The following is a 19,164-nucleotide window of genomic DNA, read 5'->3' as shown; positions in this document are numbered from 1 at the left end:
TTGCATAAATACAAAAGCAGCTATGATTAACTCACCTGGGAAAATGCTGCAGTTCAGAATGGTTCTGTTTGAGTAAATGGAAGACCCACTTTTGACTTTCTTCTTGAGCAGAGCATCTCGATTCATAATGCACCTATAATGGAGTAGCAAAATAAGAAGGAAGTTCTCAACATTTTTTGCCAGTCTGTCAGCTATTTTTGACCTTCAAAATTATTTTGTATGAATGTACCCATGCCACTCATCTAACTACTTTATTCCAAATTGTATTCAGTCATTCTCTAACCAAAGTCAGGGTTTCAGGAGCTCAACAGGAAAGGGAAGTGGGAGATAAGGCTTTAACTCTCTGATTCTTGCAGCAATTTCATGTTGGATGGTCAATTAATGGCCTTCAGGAAGGATGGTCAACTACCCAGAAATCATGGGAAGATGTGAAAGTGGTGTCTACCTTGTCACCTAAAGTGAAACATGCGTTGGTGCTATGTTGAAATGCCACCAGGATCCAAGTCCTGATTCAAAGCACCATCTTCTGAACCATAAGGCTTACAAATATTCTCTAAAACCTGAATCCTTCCTAAACCTTCCAACATCCTCCAAGCACTGAACTCTCCATTATCCTCATTTAATGTCCATCCCTAGTTGCCCTTGAGAAGGTGATATTGAGCTGCCTTCTTGAATCACTGCACTCTATTTATTGAAGGTAAACACACAATGTTGTTAGGGAGGGAATTTCAGCATTTTGATCCAATGACATTGAAGGAATAGCAATGTATTTCCTGAGTTGGCTTAATGTGTGGCTTGGAGGGAACATGCAAGTGGTGGTGTTCCCATGTACTGCTGTCCTTGTCTGTTAGATTGAAGTGGTCATGGATTTGGAAGGTTCTGCCTCAGAACCTCTGTTGAATCTTGCAATGCATTTTGTAGATAGTACACACTGCTGATACTGGTGGTAGAGAAAGTGAATGTATGTGGATGCGGTGCTGATCAAGTGGGCTGCTTTGTCCTGGATGGTGTCAAGCTTCTTGAGTGTTGTTGGAGTTGCACCCATCCAGGCAAATGGGGAGTGTTCCCTCACACTCCTGACTCATACCTTGTAGGTGATGGACAGGGTTCAGAGAGTCAGGAGGTTAGCTGCACTGCAGGATTCCTGTCATCCGACCTGCTCTTCTGGTCTCTGTATATGGCTGGTCCAGTTCAGTTTCTGGTCAGTAACCTCTCCATAATGTTGATACTGGGCATCCAGTAATGAATGCTGCAACCTTCCTCTTGTTTATGCATATAGCATTGAGAGATTAACCCACTCTTGTGGAAAACTACATCAAAAGTACTGGTAAGTGGGTACAACATGCCACCACATTGATCATTAATTTAAAGGAGCTGTGATAAGGCAAGTGAGGAGTTTGGGTGGGGCCGGGGATGGTGGGCGGGGTATGTGTAAGGATCCCAAGGCTCTGCTCACTCCTTATCTACTTTTTGTAGGGAGGTATAGTTGAGCTGTATAAAAGAGGAAGAAGGGAACAGCTGGCTTCTACATTGAGTTTTCCCCTCAGGGTGCCTGGAGTGTGGGCATTTGCTTCTGCCAGTGATGGGACCACTTCAAGTTGGCATGGTGCCACACCTCTGCATCAGCCCTTCAACATCGGGTTCCTTCAGGGAGTCAGAGGACAACTGCCCAGGTCATCACAGGCCAAAGGTCAGCTGCCTGCTCCAAGCCACACCCTCGGAGGCAGTGAAGAGGATTGAGCTAAGATAAAAGAACCAAGAAAGAACACTGAATGTAGTTGAGTTTTACAGGCAATAGTTAATGTTCTCTGCTTCTGTACAATGATTTGCTATCTCTCAGCTTCCATCCATTACAGGATAATCCTTTTGCAGGGCAAGAGTGATATTGGATTCAAGCCAGGGCTGTGTTCAAGTTTACATATCCTCTAAATATTTGCTCATATTTAATATATATGAACTTTTATTCATGTTTACATATTGCAGAAGCACCTTGTGCTAATGGGTGAGGGCATTCTGGTTAATGAAGGTTGCAGGCTCTCCTGTGGAATCCTTGATCACCGGCATGCAGTCTCTGAAATCTTGTGCCTGGTGGTGTCTGGTGATGGCTCAGAACCCTCAGGCTCCCTTTGCCTGGCTGTTTATATCAATATTGTAGTGCACTAACTGGTTGGCCTTCCTCAAGATGGCATCAATTATTACCTTCATGCCGTGAGGCATAAAAGTCCAGGACCTTGGTAACCTTAATGGCTACTGACTTCAGGTGACCATTATTACAACTGGAGATCACCTCTCCGATGGTTACAACACACAGATCATTGACAGCCTCTCAGGAGAAGCATAGCCTTTGGCAACATTTCATCTGCAGGTAGCTCTGTCTTTCTTTGTTCACCTTGGTCACAGGATGCTTTTGTCTCAATGTTGTGTCTAATTGTGGTCCCCTCAGTGACCTTTTGTTGTCTCCCTGTTGCCAATCTGCCTCTGTGGATGTATAGGTTAGAACAACAAGAATTACCAAGTTAGGTGGATAGGCAGGTAGTACTGGGGAGGTGGGGAGGCTACAGAAAGATTTAGACTGTTTAGGAGAGTGGTCCAAGAAGTGACTGTTGAAATTCAATGCGAGCAAATGGGAGGTCTTGCACTTTGGAAAAAAGAACATAGGCATGGACTATTTACTAAACGGTGAGAAAATTCATAAAGCCAGGGGACAAAGGGATCTGGGAGTGCTAGTACAGGATTCTCTAAAAGTTGACTTGCCGGTTGAGTCCGTGGTTAAGAAAGCTAATGTAATGTTGTCATTTATCTCAAGATGATTGGAATGTAAAAGCAGTGATGTGCTACTAAGACTTTATAAAGCTCTGGTTAGGCCCCATTTGGAGTACTGTGTCCAGTTTTGGGCCCACACCTCAGGAAGGACATACTGCCACTGGAGCGTGTCTAGCGGAGATTCACACAGATGATCCCTGGAATGATAGGCCTAACATATGATGAACGGTTGAGGATCCTGGGATTGTATTTATTAGAGTTTAGAATATTGAGGGGAGATCTAATAGAAACTTACAAGATAATTCATGGCTTAGAAAAGGTGGACACTGGGAAATTGTTTCCATCAGGCGGGGATACTAGGACCCGTGGGCACAACCTTAGAGTTAGAGGGGGTCAATTTAGAACCACAGTGAGGAGACACTTCTTCAGCTAGAGAGTGGTGGGCTTGTGGAATTCATTGCTGGAAAAGCGCAGCAGGTCAGGCAGCATCCAAGGAACAGGAAATTCGGCGTTTCGGGCATAAGCCCCCTGAGGAAAGGCTTATGCCCGAAACGTCAAATTTCCTGCTCCTTGGATGCTGCCTGACCTGCTGCGCTTTTCCAGCAACATATTTTCAGCTCTGGTCTCCAGCATCTGCAGACCTCACTTTCTCCTGTAGAATTCATTGCCATGGATCGTTAAATATTCTCAAGGGAGAGATTGATAAATTCTTAATCTCGCATGAAATTAAGGGATGCAGGGAGAATGCAGGTAAGTGGCATTGAAATGCCCATCAGCCATGATTGAATGGCGGAGTGGACTTGATGGGCCAAATGGCCTTACTTCCACTCCTATTTCTTATGGTCTTCTTATGGTCTTGTGTATCAACAGGAAGAGTGTTGGCCAACCAGGAGAGAAGATGTTAGGCAAAAGATCACCTCAAAGCAAGCCATGATTACCTCAGTTTAAACTGTATAATTTATGCAAAACTGGTTTGGCTAACATTCAAAATAAAGGTGTCAAATTTAAAGTCAGACTGCGTCAGTTGTAATTCCTGGTCTCCAAACTTAAGGAAGAGTTAAAATCATATATAAGAGTTCTACATTAACCAGGTCACTGCAGGAGGGTGGTTGGGGAGCTTTTCTACAGTTCTTCAAATCATTGCATGAGATCCTTATGTCGACTTGAGAAGGTAAATGGAGTCTTGGGTTATTATCTCGGGTAAAAGCATCATACTCCCTCCAGGCTGACATTAGTCCTAGTGTAAAAAATGAGGTCTGCAGATGCTGGAGATCACAGCTGCAAATGTGTTGCTGGTCAAAGCACAGCAGGCCAGGCAGCATCTCAGGAATAGAGAATTCGACGTTTCGAGCATAAGCCCTTCATCAGGAATAAGAGAGAGAGAGCCAAGCAGGCTAAGATAAAAGGTAGGGAGGAGGGACTAGGGGGAGGGGCGATGGAGGTGGGATAGGTGGAAGGAGGTCAAGGTGAGGGTGATAGGCCGGAGTGGGGTGGGGGCGGAGAGGTCAGGAAGAGGATTGCAGGTTAGGAGGGCGGTGCTGAGTTGAGGGAACCGACTGAGACAAGGTGGGGGGAGGGGAAATGAGGAAACTGGAGAAATCTGAATTCATACCTTGTGGTTGGAGGGTTCCCAGGCGGAAGATGAGGCGCTCCTCCTCCAGCCGTCGTGTAGTTGTGTTCTGCCGGTGGAGGAGTCCAAGGACCTGCATGTCCTCGGTGGAGTGGGAGGGAGAGTTAAAGTGTTGAGCCACGGGGTGATTGGGTTGGTTGGTTTGGGCGGCCCGGAGGTGTTCTCTGAAGCGTTCCGCAAGTAAGCGGCCTGTCTCACCAATATAGAGGAGGCCACATCGGGTGCAGCGGATGCAATAGATGATGTGTGTGGAGGTACAGGTGAACTTGTGGCGGATATGGAAGGATCCCTTGGGGCCTTGGAGGGAAGTGAGTGTGGAGGTGTGGGCGCAAGTTTTACATTTCCTGCGGTTGCAGGGGAAGGTGCCGGGGGTGGAGGTTGGGTTGGTGGGGGGTGTGGATCTGACGAGGGAGTCACGAAGGGAGTGGTCCTTGCGGAACGCTGATAGAGGAGGGGAGGGAAATATATCCTTGGTGGTGGGGTCCGTTTGGAGGTGGCGGAAATGGCGGCGGATGATACGTTGTATGCGGAGGTTGGTGGGGTGGTAGGTGAGAACCAGTGGGGTTCTGTCTTGGTGGCGGTTGGAGGAGCGGGGCTCAAGGGCGGAGGAGCGGGAAGTGGAGGAGATGCGGTGGAGGGCATCGTCGATCACGTCTGGGGGGAATCTGCGGTCCTTGAAGAAGGAGGCCATCTGGGCTGTGCGGTGTTGGAATTGGTCCTCCTGGGAGCAGATGCGGCGGAGACGAAGGAATTGGGAATATGGTATGGCGTTTTTACAGGGGGCAGGGTGGGAGGAGGTGTAGTCCAGGTAGCTGTGGGAGTCAGTCGGTTTATAATAGATGTCTGTGTTGAGTCGGTCGCCCGAGATAGAAATGGAAAGGTCTAGGAAGGGGAGGGAGGAGTCTGAGACAGTCCAGGTGAATTTCAGGTCGGGGTGGAAGGTGTTAGTAAAGTTGATGAACTGTTCAACCTCCTCGTGGGAGCACGAGGCAGCGCCGATACAGTCATCGATGTAGCAGAGGAAAAGGTGGGGGGTGGTGCCAGTGTAGTTGCGGAAGATGGACTGTTCCACATATCCTACGAAGAGGCAGGCATAGCTGGGGCCCATGCGGGTGCCCATGGCAACTCCTTTAGTTTGGAGGAAGTGGGAGGATTGAAAAGAGAAGTTATTCAGGGTGAGGACCAGTTCAGTCAGTCGAAGGAGGGTGTCAGTGGAAGGGTACTGGTTGGTGCGGCGGGAAAGGAAGAAGCGGAGGGCTTTGAGTCCTTCGTGATGGGGGATGGAGGTGTACAGGGACTGGATGTCCATAGTGAAAATAAGGCGTTGGGGACCGGGGAAGCGAAAATCCTGGAGGAGGTGGAGGGCGTGGGTGGTGTCCTGAACGTAGGTGGGGAGTTCTTGGACTAAAGGGGACAGGACCGTGTCGAGGTATTGGGAGATGAGTTCGGTGGGGCAGGAGCAGGCTGAGACAATGGGTCGGCCGGGGCAGGCAGGTTTGTGGATTTTGGGCAGGAGGTAGAAACGGGCGGTGCGGGGTTGTGGGACTATGAGGTTGGAGGCGGTGGATGGGAGATCCCCTGAGGTGATGAGGTCCTGGATGGTCTGGGAGATGATGGTTTGGTGGTGGGAGGTGGGGTCGTGGTCAAGGGGGCGATAACGTCCGCGAGCTGGCGTTTGGCTTCAGCGGTATACAGGTCAGTGCGCCAAACTACCACCGCGCCTCCCTTGTCTGCGGGTTTGATGGTGAGGTTGGGATTGGAGCAGAGGGAGTGGAGGGCTGCACGTTCTGAGGGTGAGAGGTTGGAGTGGGTGAGTCGGTTAATGTCACGGCGGCAGTTGGCTATAAAGAGGTCGAGGGCGGGTAGGAGGCCAGCACGGGGTGTCCAGGTGGATGGGGTGTGTTGGAGGCGGGAGAAGGGGTCGTCAGAGGGTGGGCGGGAGTCTTGGTTGTGGAAGTAGGCACGGAGGTGAAGGCGGCGGAAGAATTGTTCAATATCTCGCCGCGTGTTGAACTCATTAATCCGAGGGCATAGGGGAATGAAGGTGAGGCCCCTGCTGAGGACTGATCTTTCATCCTCAGAGAGGGGGAGATCTGGAGGGATGGTGAAAATCCGGCAAGGCTGGGAGCTAGGACCTGGTGTGGGACTTGAGCTGGAGCTGGGGCTGGGGGCGGGGTTAGGGGCGGGGACAGAGATCGAAGTAGGGGCGGAGTTAGACGTGGTGACATTGCTCGATGTGGGGGCGGGGTCATGCGTCGTGACGGAAATAAGCGTGGGGGCGGGGTTACGTGAAGCGACGAAAGACGGCGTGGGGGCGGGGTTATGTGTAGTGACGAAAGACGGCGTGGGGGCGGGGAAACCTGAGGATTTGTGCTCCTGCAGGTTAGTGATGTCAGTGGGGGCGGAAGTGGCTGCGCCGACGGCAACCGGAGGGGCGGAAATGGTTGCGGCGACGGAGGAGTGGTGGTCATTCCCGGTGGCCGCGTGGGTCGCGGGTCCGTCGGCGATCGTGGAAGCGGTTGTGTGTGTGGTGGTCACCGGGGCAGTTGTTGGAGCGGCGATCGTGTAGTCCTAGTGTGTCAATCTAAATTCTGTGCTCAGGTTCCTGATATGTTTCTGGCACTGGAACGTGTCCAGCGGAGATTCACACGGATGATCCCTGGAATGGTTGGTCTAACATATAGGAAGGGCTGAGGATCCTGGGATTGTATTCATTGGAGTTTAGAAGATTAAGGGGTGACTTAATAGGAACGTACAAGATAATATATGGCTTGGAAAGGGTGGACACTAGGAAATTTTTTCCGTTAGGCGAGGAGACTAGGACCCGTGGATACAGTCTTAAAATTAGAGGGAGTAAATTCAGAACAGAAATGCGGAGACATTTCTTCAGCCAGAGAGTGGTGGGCCTGTGGAATTCATTGCCACAGAGTGCAGTGGAAGCCGGGACACTAAATGTCATCAAGGCAGAGATTGATAAATTCTTGATGTTTCGAGGAATTAAGAATGCGGGTAAGTGGAGTTGAAATGCCCATCAGCCATGATTGAATGGCGGAGTGGACTTGATGGGCCGAATGGCCTTACTCCCACTCCTATGTCTTATGGTCTTATGGTCTTATGAGAATTGAATTTACAAACTTCTGAGTCAGGAAACTGAGCCTTGTCTGACATTTTAAGAAATTCAGACATGCCTGCATCAGAAACATGAATCTAAATAATGGGCCGATTGTATAACTTGGACCCCAATACAATTTTACCTGGGGGAGTCAGGGCTGGCTATATTTCACATTGCTTTTGTGTATTAAGGAAAATGTTGCAATATTTTGTATGTCATTCATTAGTGATATTGATAGTATTTTTATTAGAGATATAAAATGAGACAGCAATTGCTAAAAGGCAGGAAAAAAATTGAGGTGTGAAAAAAAAATAAGAATGATTAGTTACAAATTAACAAATAAGCTTAAACTGTTGACGAAATAATTCCAACTACAAACATATAAGTTATCAAATAAAACATTAGTCAATTTCCTAGGTAACTCAAATTACAGGCTTCAGCTTATCCTTTTAAATCCTTTATCATTGACATTTTACTTTTTTATCTTCCCTTTTCAAATAATTCTGTGACCAACAGCGTATAACCCATTTTCAATGTCTTTCGTGAACAATACTCCCTGTCGAGAAACCTTTAAGAATTACGTGCTGAAAGAGTACAAGTCCCAGCAGGCACTGTTGCTCATGTAAAAAGAAGCTGTCTCTCAGGAGGAGTGAGAGACAAGCCAATTTATTTTAGAATACCTGTGGATAAATCTTTCCTGTGGGAATTTTTTCTCTTGCACTTTGTTTCCTTTGGGGCATTAGCACAATATGTTGGCACCTCGCCTTTCGACCCAATAGCAGGATCTGTCATTAATGGCCTTTGTTTCAGCACAAAGGTCAAAGTAATTATTCAGTAGATAGCTGTCTGATTTAAAAATCTAAGCATTGCAACAACACAATTCACAGTATGAAAAGTTATAATACTCATGCTTATTCACAACAATTTTGAGAGTTAAGATGGTCTTTGTGGAGTTTGCACATTCTCCCCGTGTCTGCGTGGGTTTCCTCCTGGTGCTCTGGTTTCCTCCCACAATCCAAAAGATGTGCAGGCCAGGTGAATTGGCCATGCTAAATTGCCCAGAGTGTTGGGTGTTTTAGTCAGAGAGAAATGGGTCTGGGTGTGTTACTCTTTGGAGGGTCGGTGTGGACTGGTTGGGCTGAAGGGCCTGTTTCCACACCATAGGGAAACTAATTTTAAAAAAAAATTCTCTCAACTGGTTTGCAAAGGTGTAATGATTTAAGTGTACAGATCATTATTTTGAAGACATTTTATTGAAACACATCATTTGAAATGCTGGAGAAGTTTTCCAGCAAACAAATTGCCAGTCCAAGCAAAAAGGAAATATTTCTCTCGATATACATTATTCTTGTGACCCCCAAGGTCTCCTTTCTGGACTATTGGTCAGGTCCAAAGCTGCAGTTAAAAACAAAATTACTCTTGTGCCTTTCAGAACAATTTCATCAGCTTGTGAAACAATATACTTCTTACTGAAATTTTGAAAAATGATTTGAGAGAACTGATTTCAAGATTTGATCAGTAATGTTCGCCCGTTTACCTGCTCTGATTACTGGGATCAAACTTTGCAGAGTATGTATGATTTGGTATGTAACTCTACTTCACAATTCTGGACTTGTCAATAAAAAAAAATACATTGTTCTTTAGAGATCTTGGTAGAGCTATGGAACAACATGACTCCTTCCCATGTTTGTCAGAGTTTAAAACTTTGGGTAGGATCTTCCCGTCTCAGAGAAGGCAAGACGAATGACAAGCACAGGAACTTGATTGGGAGATTCAAACATTCCAGATTCTCACTTCTAGGGTAAATTTTTGAAATTAACTTCTCCAATATTAAAAGCTGGGTCAACCATCCCAACCGCAGGTGTTGGGATGCCTATCTGCCTGCATTTGAAACTGATTAAAAACACAATTCATAGAATTAAGTGATTATTCCCAATTAAGTTCTATCCCATTAAGAAATTCATCCCAAAAGATGCCTGTTGGCCTTCACTTCTTCGTGGGCTTTGAAATACCCATTTGCTGTTTTGTCCTTATGGTTTTAAAATATTGCACTGAGTTGTCAATGTAAGATGTCTGAGTTTAGTTGAAGCTGCAAAGGGGAGGGGTTTGGGGTGACCATATCTGCAGGGCAGGATAGAGTGAAAGTGGTGGAGAGGGGAGAGAGAGTCAGTGAGGCCATTTGGGATGGAGACTGAGAGCTTTATGCCAAAAGGTCTTATGCTATGATGTAGTGCTGACAGTAGCAAAATAACAGACTTTTTTTTCATTGTTTTGTAAGTTTAGTTATATTGTATATTCATTTGTTATACACCATTGTTACTACATTTTTCTTTAGTCATGTTGTATATTAATATTTCTCATCAAACATCTTGCTTAGTATTTCTACAATTTGTTTTATTGCACAGCTTGTTCAGTCATATTTATATGACATTTTATCAGTTAGTTTTGAATGTTCCTTTCACATTTTACATTTCAGTATTATATATTTCAACATTAATTTTTACAGCATTTCATCAGGCATCTTGTTTTCCATTCTATTCTTTCTTTCATCAGTTGTATTGTACAGTGGGTGGCACAGTGGGTGGGCGGCACAGTGGAACAGTGGCTAGCACTGCTGCCTCCCAGAGACCCGGGTTCATTTCCCGACTCAGGCGACTGACTGTGTGGAGTTTGCACATTCTCCCCGTGTCTGCGTGGGTTTCTTCCGGGTGCTCCGGTTTCCTCCCACAGTCCAAAGATGTGCGGGTCAGGTGAAGTGACCATGCTAAATTGCCTGTAGTGTTAGGTAAAGGGTAAATGTAGGGGTATGGGTGGGTTGTGGGTCGGTGTGGACTTGTTGAGCCGAAGGCCCTGTTTCCACACTGTAAGTAATGTAAGCAGTCTTTTCTTTCTTTTCAATACCAATTTCTTTTATCAATTGTTTCATAATGAACTTTGTCTCTAATTAGCTATTTCACACACTATCTAATGATCATCATATCTAAATCCATTCAGTGTGGCATCTTTGTCATGCTTTAGCTTATTATTTTTCCTTTGTGTAATGATACAGTGATGCAGTAATCACAGTATTTCAAACAATCCTAACCATTCTTCTAGTGCCGATTGTTTTGATATTCTTGTTACAAGTTAATTGTCTAGTCACAATAATCCAGTGAAATCTTTGCTGAAAATGGATAGTAAAATTACTGGAATATCGATTTGAAAATGAAACCTTATAAATATGGGTATCTCCTGCCATGATATAAAACAAATTAAACTGCAGAAAGATATACCTTCAGAGGTCCTTATCATGAAACATGAACTCTATGGTATGAATCTTATGTTTGTTGAAATCTGAATTGCAACGATTTTTTTGGAGGGCTTCTTGCATTGAGGCCCAGTGAGATTCCCATCCTATCTTACCAAACTCACTTCATTAATTACCTACCACTTCCCTCTGGAATCTCTCAAATTCAATTTCCACCCCAACTTTCCATGCAACATTCCAACGTGGTACTCACCAAAATATTAACATCCATTGCAATCTGTTTTTGTTTGTCAGGCATTCCAAAACTGACCTAGCCAGTCAAGGACAGAGTCTGAACATGTTGAAGAATATGAGGATGGCACTGTGATTCTCTGACAGGAGGTGGAGGTCCTGATACACAGGGTGGTCCAGACAGGCATCTTTATCCCAGAAGCCTGTCAGAGGAGCACCCACTAATCTGGCCAGAGGTCATCATCTCCGGAGTGTAGAGGAATAATCAACAATGCAGAAAGAAGGTCGATGATCTTCTCCATTGTTTAGGTGCGATATTCCTCTTTCTATCACACCACATTGACTCCATCTCTGCTACTGCACTCATCATCAAACAAGTGACATGCTCTCCCACTCAGTTTTGCATAGAACACCTTCCCTCATTCGTTCTTGATTTGTCTCTCCAACCCCCCACACCACCAATCCCATATATTCTCCATGTTGGCCTCTTCAGTCTCTTGGTACATGTCAAAAACCTTACTTCCATATGGCCAGCCACCCATTGTAATCACATTTATTTCCTCCTTTTTGCTGATTTATTGGGGAATACAGTCCAGATAGAGAGAGTCTGTACAATAAGAAGGGTGACCAACATTCATGTCTTCATCTTCTAAGAGAAGAGAATCTTGATCTTCACAGGAGAAGACCAAACTGCTCCCATGGGAATGCAGAAAAATCCATGTTCCCTCCAATTAAGTAAGCCCCACTCCTCATTCCACGTCAACTTACATTAATTCCTCCATCCATTTCAATCATTACCATCTCTAACTATTTGCTATGAGGCCTTCTCTCTGTCTCTCTTGTCTTTCATGTTTCACTGGTCTGTCCATTACATCTACAGATAAATATTCAGCTTCCCCAGAAGTGCCAACCTTGAAGTCTGAGGATGGGAACTCATATGCCTCAACGGAAGATTCTGCACCTGCCTCTTGCCACAGATGTTGCCAGATCTGCTCCTTTTATTTTAAGTTTATAGCATCGTGATTTTACTTTTGTTTTATTGTATACCCCGTCAGAGGGATGGAGGAAGCACAATGAATGAAGTGTGAAGCTCTGGCCTCCAGATGGGCACAGGTGAATCTGTGGACTCTCAGGACAATTGTGAATGTGGAGTATTTAAGGGGAAAGCTACCCTTCTTAATGGCAGACAGGTACGAAGAGTACTGGTTGAGGTGGGCACACAGTGGTTTCTGTAATGGCCCACATAACTGGTATCTTCATACAAGTTAAGGTGCCTCCTATAGAATAAAGTAGCCAGTACTGGCTGGCAACGCTGAGTGTGGTCTTTGTGGCCACTAGATCTTCAGGATAATTTGCCTTCTTTATTTACTGAACTTAATGCCCCCTGCTGACAGCATCTGTGGGCATGGTATTAGATTCAAATGTCCATCGATGATGTCCAGCTCAACTTCTCCACATCCTTTCAATCTCCTTCTGTATTCCCAAATAATCTGATATACAGTCTTAAATATGGCACAGTTTCTCCCAGTTAAACAATGGGAAGATTAAAATCTTTGGCCCTTGCTGGACTTTTGTACCTTCATTGGTTACGTATCCTCCACAATGTAATCATCTCAATTGGAAACAAACTTGGTAGTCTTTTGACAGCTAAGTGCCAGATCCCATATACTCTCCATTACAAAAACTACCATTTCCCATTTCTGTAGTTTGGTCTGTCATTGTTCCTATCTTAATCTATGTCATAGAGTCATAGAGATGTACAGCATGGAAACAGACCCTTCGGTCCAACCTGTCCATGCCGACCAGATATCCGAACCCAATCTAGTCCCACCAGTCAGCACCCAGCCCATATCCCTCCAAACCCTTCCTATTCATATACCCATCCAAATGCCTCTTAAATGTTGCAATTGTACCAGCCTTCACCACATCCTCTGGCAGCTCATTCCATACATTTACCACCCTCTGCGTGAAAAGGTTGCCCCGTAGGTCTCTTTTATATCTTTCCCCTCTCACCCTAAACCTATGCCCTCTAGTTCTGGACTCCCTGACCCCAGGGAAAACAAAATTGTCTATTTATCCTATCTATGCCCCTCATAATTTTGTAAACTTCTATAAGGTCACCCCTCAGCCTCCAATGCTGCAGGAAAAACAGCCCCAGCCTGTTCAGCCTCTCCCTATAGCTCAAAGCTCCAATTCTAGCTTCTCCCACCACCAGATGTGACTAGCTCAGTTCTCTCCTGGACAATGTTCCACTCCCCATTTTCATTAAGCTTCAGCTCATTCAGAATTCTGCTTCCCTTTTTATTCATGAAGTAATACTTCATCCATAAAGTCTAACTAAATTTTCAGGAAGCGTTTTGTCATATTTTTTCAACACGAAAGGAACTACCTAAATGTAGGCAAATAAAAGCAAGATACTATGGATGCTGGAATTCTGAAATAAAAACAGAAACTTAGCATATCTGGCAGTGTCTGTGGAAAAAGAAACAGAATTACTGCTTTGAGTCTAAGATGAATTTTCTTCAGAACTAAAAGGGACTGGAAAATTGTGTTGTTTCATGCTGTTGACAGAGGGGCAGAGGAGAGAGTGCACCAGATGGTAAGCGTGCCTAAAGAAAAAGGAGGTGTAAAAGAGGAATGGAGATGTAAAACAGATGTAAATGATGTAAGTCTAAAGGAAGAATTGAGTCCACTCTTCATGAAAGCAAAGCTAACAAGACAGAAATAAGACACTTCATCTATTTTAACACTTCCTCAGCCCACTGTGGCACATTCCCACGAAATCAGAAAAGGATGCCCATTTACCGCCACTGTTCTCACTATGAAAGGCCCCAAATACATATTCCAAGTGAAACAGCATTTTCCTTTAACCTTTTTCAGTCTAGTCTACTGTACTCGCTGCTCACAGTGCTGTCTCCTTTACTGGTGAGAGCAAAAAGGGATTGGATGACTGTTTTGTGGAACATATTTTTCAGTGTGAACAAATGACCCCAAGCAGCCAGTTACTCACCATTTCAATAAACCACTAAAGAAGAGTCATATCTGACACAAAACATTACCTGTGCTTCTCTCTCCACCAATATTGCCAGACCTGCTGAGTTTCTCCAATATTTTCTACATAATGGATATTGTTTTGGTATTATAAATTCAGAAGCATCTTGATTTAAAGTTAAGAAATTTGAAGTAAATATTAAATAATTAGTAATAATTTTACTTCCAGCTATAACTATTTGAAACAAAAATATAATTGAAAATGTTTTCTTTAACATTTGTAATAACAGAAAAATTTTTGAGTTGTTTTTTAGCTTGGGAATAAATGTATCATTCTGTTCACTTGTATTAATCAGTTTTCTTCAAATCCATTCAATAAATGATCCAAGTGCAGATGAATAATAGTAATGTTCTATTTTCCTGAGTGGTCCCTGGTCATTTCAGATAAAAGCTGTTCAATCAGGGCAATGTACTCAGAAGGAAGATGGCTGTATTTGTTACATCTTGTACTAGTAACATAAAATTACACCTTTATAATATCAGCTCTGCCACTGGGACAAATGCAGACTTTTATGACCAAGTGAAGCAGTTGTTGATCTGCTTTGTCAATTTATTGTTGTCTAAATTCTATGCTACATCCTGAATATTTTATACCTCCCTACTTGCACTGAAAGGGTGGCACAGCTTGATGTGGTGTGTTCTCTCAATAGGATTTAACACAGATTTTTCCTGGCTTAGTTTTAAAGCCTAAGCAAAGTGAGAATGAATCAGTCAGTTCCAGACCCACTGACACAGGATTTTCCAATGAATAAATAATTCTAACTACAATTTGAGGGAGCTCCATCTAAATTTCTCTGATGGCAGTTCCTGTCCTAAAGCAAATGGAACATGTAATGAGCATTCACTTCGGTTATTGGTAGCTGAAGAAACCAATTTGCGTGCTTGGAGCTAAGAGCTTATTTTTTTAAAGCTAAAGCTGATTTGCTGAACTTAATTCCATTATATATCTATAAATAGTTCTGAGCCAATCCTGGTTACTGTGCATTACCTTTGAATGAAATGTTTTTAATGAACTCTGCTTGATGGTGGGTCAGCAACTTTTTCAAATGTTTTTCTATTGAAATTCCTCTACCCTTGTCTGCCTGAAGACAGGTCCTAAGTGATTACCTAAACATGGCAAATTATCATGTTTTTTAGCTCCACATCAGGTGAAGAGGTAGGCCTTGAGCCTAACCTCAGCTAGAAAAGAGATTGAACTTCATGTACTATTGCTGTTATATTTTATCTGATATAAATAAATATTTTAGTTTATATTTATTGGGCTCACACACTAGCTATCTAGCTAACTGAGCTAACCATCACACCCCATCCTTCCACGATCAGAATACAAAAACTAACCAAAATCTTTAATACAGGTTGAGATCTAACTGGCACAGTCAGAGGTGTCTTTAATTGTTTTGCAGGTTACTGTGATTGCAACAGTGGCCTTCAATTTTATCTTTAGAAGGTTTTATGCAGTAATTCTCAATAAATTTCATTATATCTTTGTGTGTATGGTTTCTGTGATTTAGTGGCTAAGCCTTGGAGAAAGCTCCAGATTGTTTTCTAGCTCTGTGCTGAATTTGTTGATCTCTGTGGAATGTTAATGAGGGTATTATGAGAGAGACAGTTTCCATCTAGTTCCAATTCCTGGGTACTATTCTATGACTTCATCCAATACATAAATGTTGAATAGGAGCAAGATCAGCATCATCTTTAATTTCCTTGAATACCCTGCAACAATCAAGAGAGCTGAAGAAATGCCAGTTCCCTTATGTGACTCTGGGTGAAGGCACCCTATCAGTTGTCTGTCATCTGCCTTCACTTTTGGGATTTCACCTAGAAATTCCATTTTTCTATTCAATATATCTGTCAAACTGTGCATCTAGCACTGATATCAAGTGTGAAATCCAGCAATATATTGTAGTTTGACTCCTCAGTGCAGTACTGAAGATATATTGTATAATTAGATTTGTTGTACTTAAGTCATGTCCAACTACTGCCTCAGATTGGCATTAAGATGGGTTGGAAGAAATTCTATAACTTCTTGGTGCACAGCATTGCTACAACATTTATTCATTTTGCTCTAGATACCACAGTAAAAGAAAACTTACATTTTCTCCAATGAACAAATACACCTTTGGCAGCTCCCAGTCTCAATAAAACCAAATCTCGCTGAGACTTGGCACCTACAAGAGAGGGAAAAGAATGTTTTAAAAGAAAATTATTTGTGGTCAGATTTAACTGTGTTAATATATCTGTTGATATAATCAGTAATTGATCTGTGTGCAGGCTCAGCTCAATTTTATCTCTCTATTAAAAGGCTATGTGTTCAATCTCCATTATAAACTAAAGTGCTAAGTCTTGATTCCTTGGTGCAGTACTAAAGACTTATTGTATTGTTAGATCCACTATACTTAAATCATATCCATCCACATCATCAGATTGACATTAGGATTTAATTGTATTATTCATAATTTTTTTAAAATTCATCCTGCAAGCAGCAGCATCTAGAAACAAATGTGATGCCTCATTTGAATTGGACTGTTTGACTCCTTTGGATACTGTTTCATGACCAAAATCACAATTGTGGCATCTGTCCATATGACCAGGACTTACAAATGCACCATGCATACACACCTGCTTCCTTCTTTACATTATTACATTGAGCCTAAGTCCTCTTCGTCAGAATATGCATGAAGTTGTCCTTCAGTAAACTGTCATCTGTGGTGGCCATTCTTGCCTGGTATCTCCCCATATGCAGACCTCACTTTTATACTTTCTTCTGGGTTGCTCATAGCCTCCAGAGTGGATCTCCCATAATGGCTAACACTGTCTCTTCCATGGAGGTGCAGATATGCAGGTACACTTCACCACTTCCAGTTAGTGCCCACTACTCTGGATGTATGTCATCTTGTCCAGAGAGAGGATAAAGTGTCGGTATGTAGAGTATTCTGTTTCTGTGATGAGGCAATCATAGATGAAAAGTTAACAGTGTTGATCCCTTCTTCAGGAAAGGGCTTCTTTGGGCTCATGCCCGAAACGTCGATTCTCCTGCTCCCTGGATGCTGCCTGACCTGCTGCGCTTTTTCAGCAACACATTTATAGCTCTGATCTCCAGCATCTGCAGTCCTCACTTTCTCCTAGTTAACAGTGTGTCAAGCTTACAGGTGTGGGTATGAAAATGTGAAGTGTTTTAAGCTGAAAATAATTGTCAGGTAGGAACATTGAGTTAAAGAGATTGTCGTTAAATCAGAGGTAAATTTAAAAGTTACTAAGGCTAATATTGCAGTTATTACAATATGAGAATTGAAGGTGCATTCATTAAATTTGACTATTCGTGTGAAGTCATTGAACTTCTTATGGCATTGCATTGAGATCATTGAGGTTTGATTTCCAACCTTGATCTCATTGCCATCTGCTCCCAGAGCCTGCTGGATATGTGACTTGGTCAGAACTCTTCCAAATAAAAGATGTTTCTTCTCCTTTTCACCTTCCCCACCAAGGTTTTATTTGCAATCTCCAAAAACTTTGGAACTCTCTTACTCTCATGTTTTGTAATTTAAGAGATGCTGGCTAATTTAAACAGTAGCAGTAGCTTTAACTGGTCCAAGCTACTCATGATATTTTCCCCCTATTCAAGTATCTGCCCAAATAACAGCTTGGTTAGATAGTTTGCTGTCTAGATTGTACTTAATGGGGCACTGTTTAATCACACATTGTGATTCTGAGATATCAAAGACTGTACAAATAAACGCTAGTTGTTTACTATTATGTTGAACCTTGTTGTATGCACATTGGCCAATGTGTTGACTGACAAAATAAAACTGATTGTACATCAAAAGTGGAATAAGTCCTTTGGGATGTGATTAGTTTGTGATTCTCCACTATAACTACAAGCAGAAAAAAAGTCCTATCATACCATAATTTTACAAATGTGTCAAATTGACAGCTCCAATGACGTAAAGGCCACTTAATGATCCCAGATCTTAAAAACAAATGCCAAAAGGCTCTAGGTTTCAGTTCTGAATCAATGGGCAGGTGTTTAATTCACAACACTGACCACTCAACCAAAACCAGTCTGGAGGTAAAATCAGAACTAAAGTTTTTATAATATTTGTGGATACATTTAAACATATGCCTATTTCTTGATTTTATTTTCTGGACCAGGTATTCTTTTTCCATCCTTTGGCAATAGTTCCATCACCTTGAGTATGAACTGTAAGCATTCCACATTAACATAAACCTATTAGCTAATCCCATATTATTAAACGTAAATTCCTCATTCACCTTGTTGTGGGGAAAATCACCAGTCTCAAAGTCAGAGTCGGGATTCGACGACAGAGTTTGTTGTACAAAGAAATCGGAGCTCCAGGGAGAGAGAGAGAGAGAGAGACATCTGCCAGCAAGGCTGTCAATCTGACCAGAGCCTTATACATCCTCAGAAGTACATCTCTACTCTTGTATTCTAACCCTCTAGAAATGAATGTTAGCATTGCATTTGCCTTCTTAACTGCCCATTGAATCTGCATATTATCCTTCTAAAAATCCTGAACTAGGACTTCTAAGTCCCTTTGTGTTTCAGATTTCCAAAGCCTTTCACATGAAGAAACTTGTCTATTCCTCTATTCTCCCCAACACATTGCATAACCTCACACTTTTCGGTAATCCATTCCATCTGCCCATTCTTTGCCCACTCTCCTAGTCTGTCCAAATCCTTCTGCAGCCTCCCTGCTTCCTCAACACTGCATGTCTCTCCAAATATCTTTGTGTCACCTGCAAACGTAGCAACAATGCCCTCAATTTCTTCATCCAGATCATTGATGTCTAACGTGAATACAATAGGAATGACAATATTTCACAGGTCCACACACTCACTAAAAGGAAATGCTAGTTCTATCTCCTATCTTATTTGTTCAATGCATTTGGAGATTCAGGCTAAGGCTGTCTTCATTATTAAAAACATGTCCAGCACATCCCTGGACCTGATAGGATTAGTTGCAGATCCCTCAATGTAGTAAATTATTCAATTGAATTTGATGTAAAATCTGTTATGCATGATTATAATTTAGATATCACCAACAAAATTCTGTTGGTAAATATTTCTCTAAAGATAAAGATCTAATGGACTGTATATAGATGGAATGGTGG

This window comes from Hemiscyllium ocellatum, chromosome 12 (assembly GCF_020745735.1).
Source record: "Hemiscyllium ocellatum isolate sHemOce1 chromosome 12, sHemOce1.pat.X.cur, whole genome shotgun sequence".
Taxonomy (NCBI): Eukaryota; Metazoa; Chordata; class Chondrichthyes; order Orectolobiformes; family Hemiscylliidae; genus Hemiscyllium; species Hemiscyllium ocellatum.
This window is presented reverse-complemented; position numbering follows the sequence as displayed.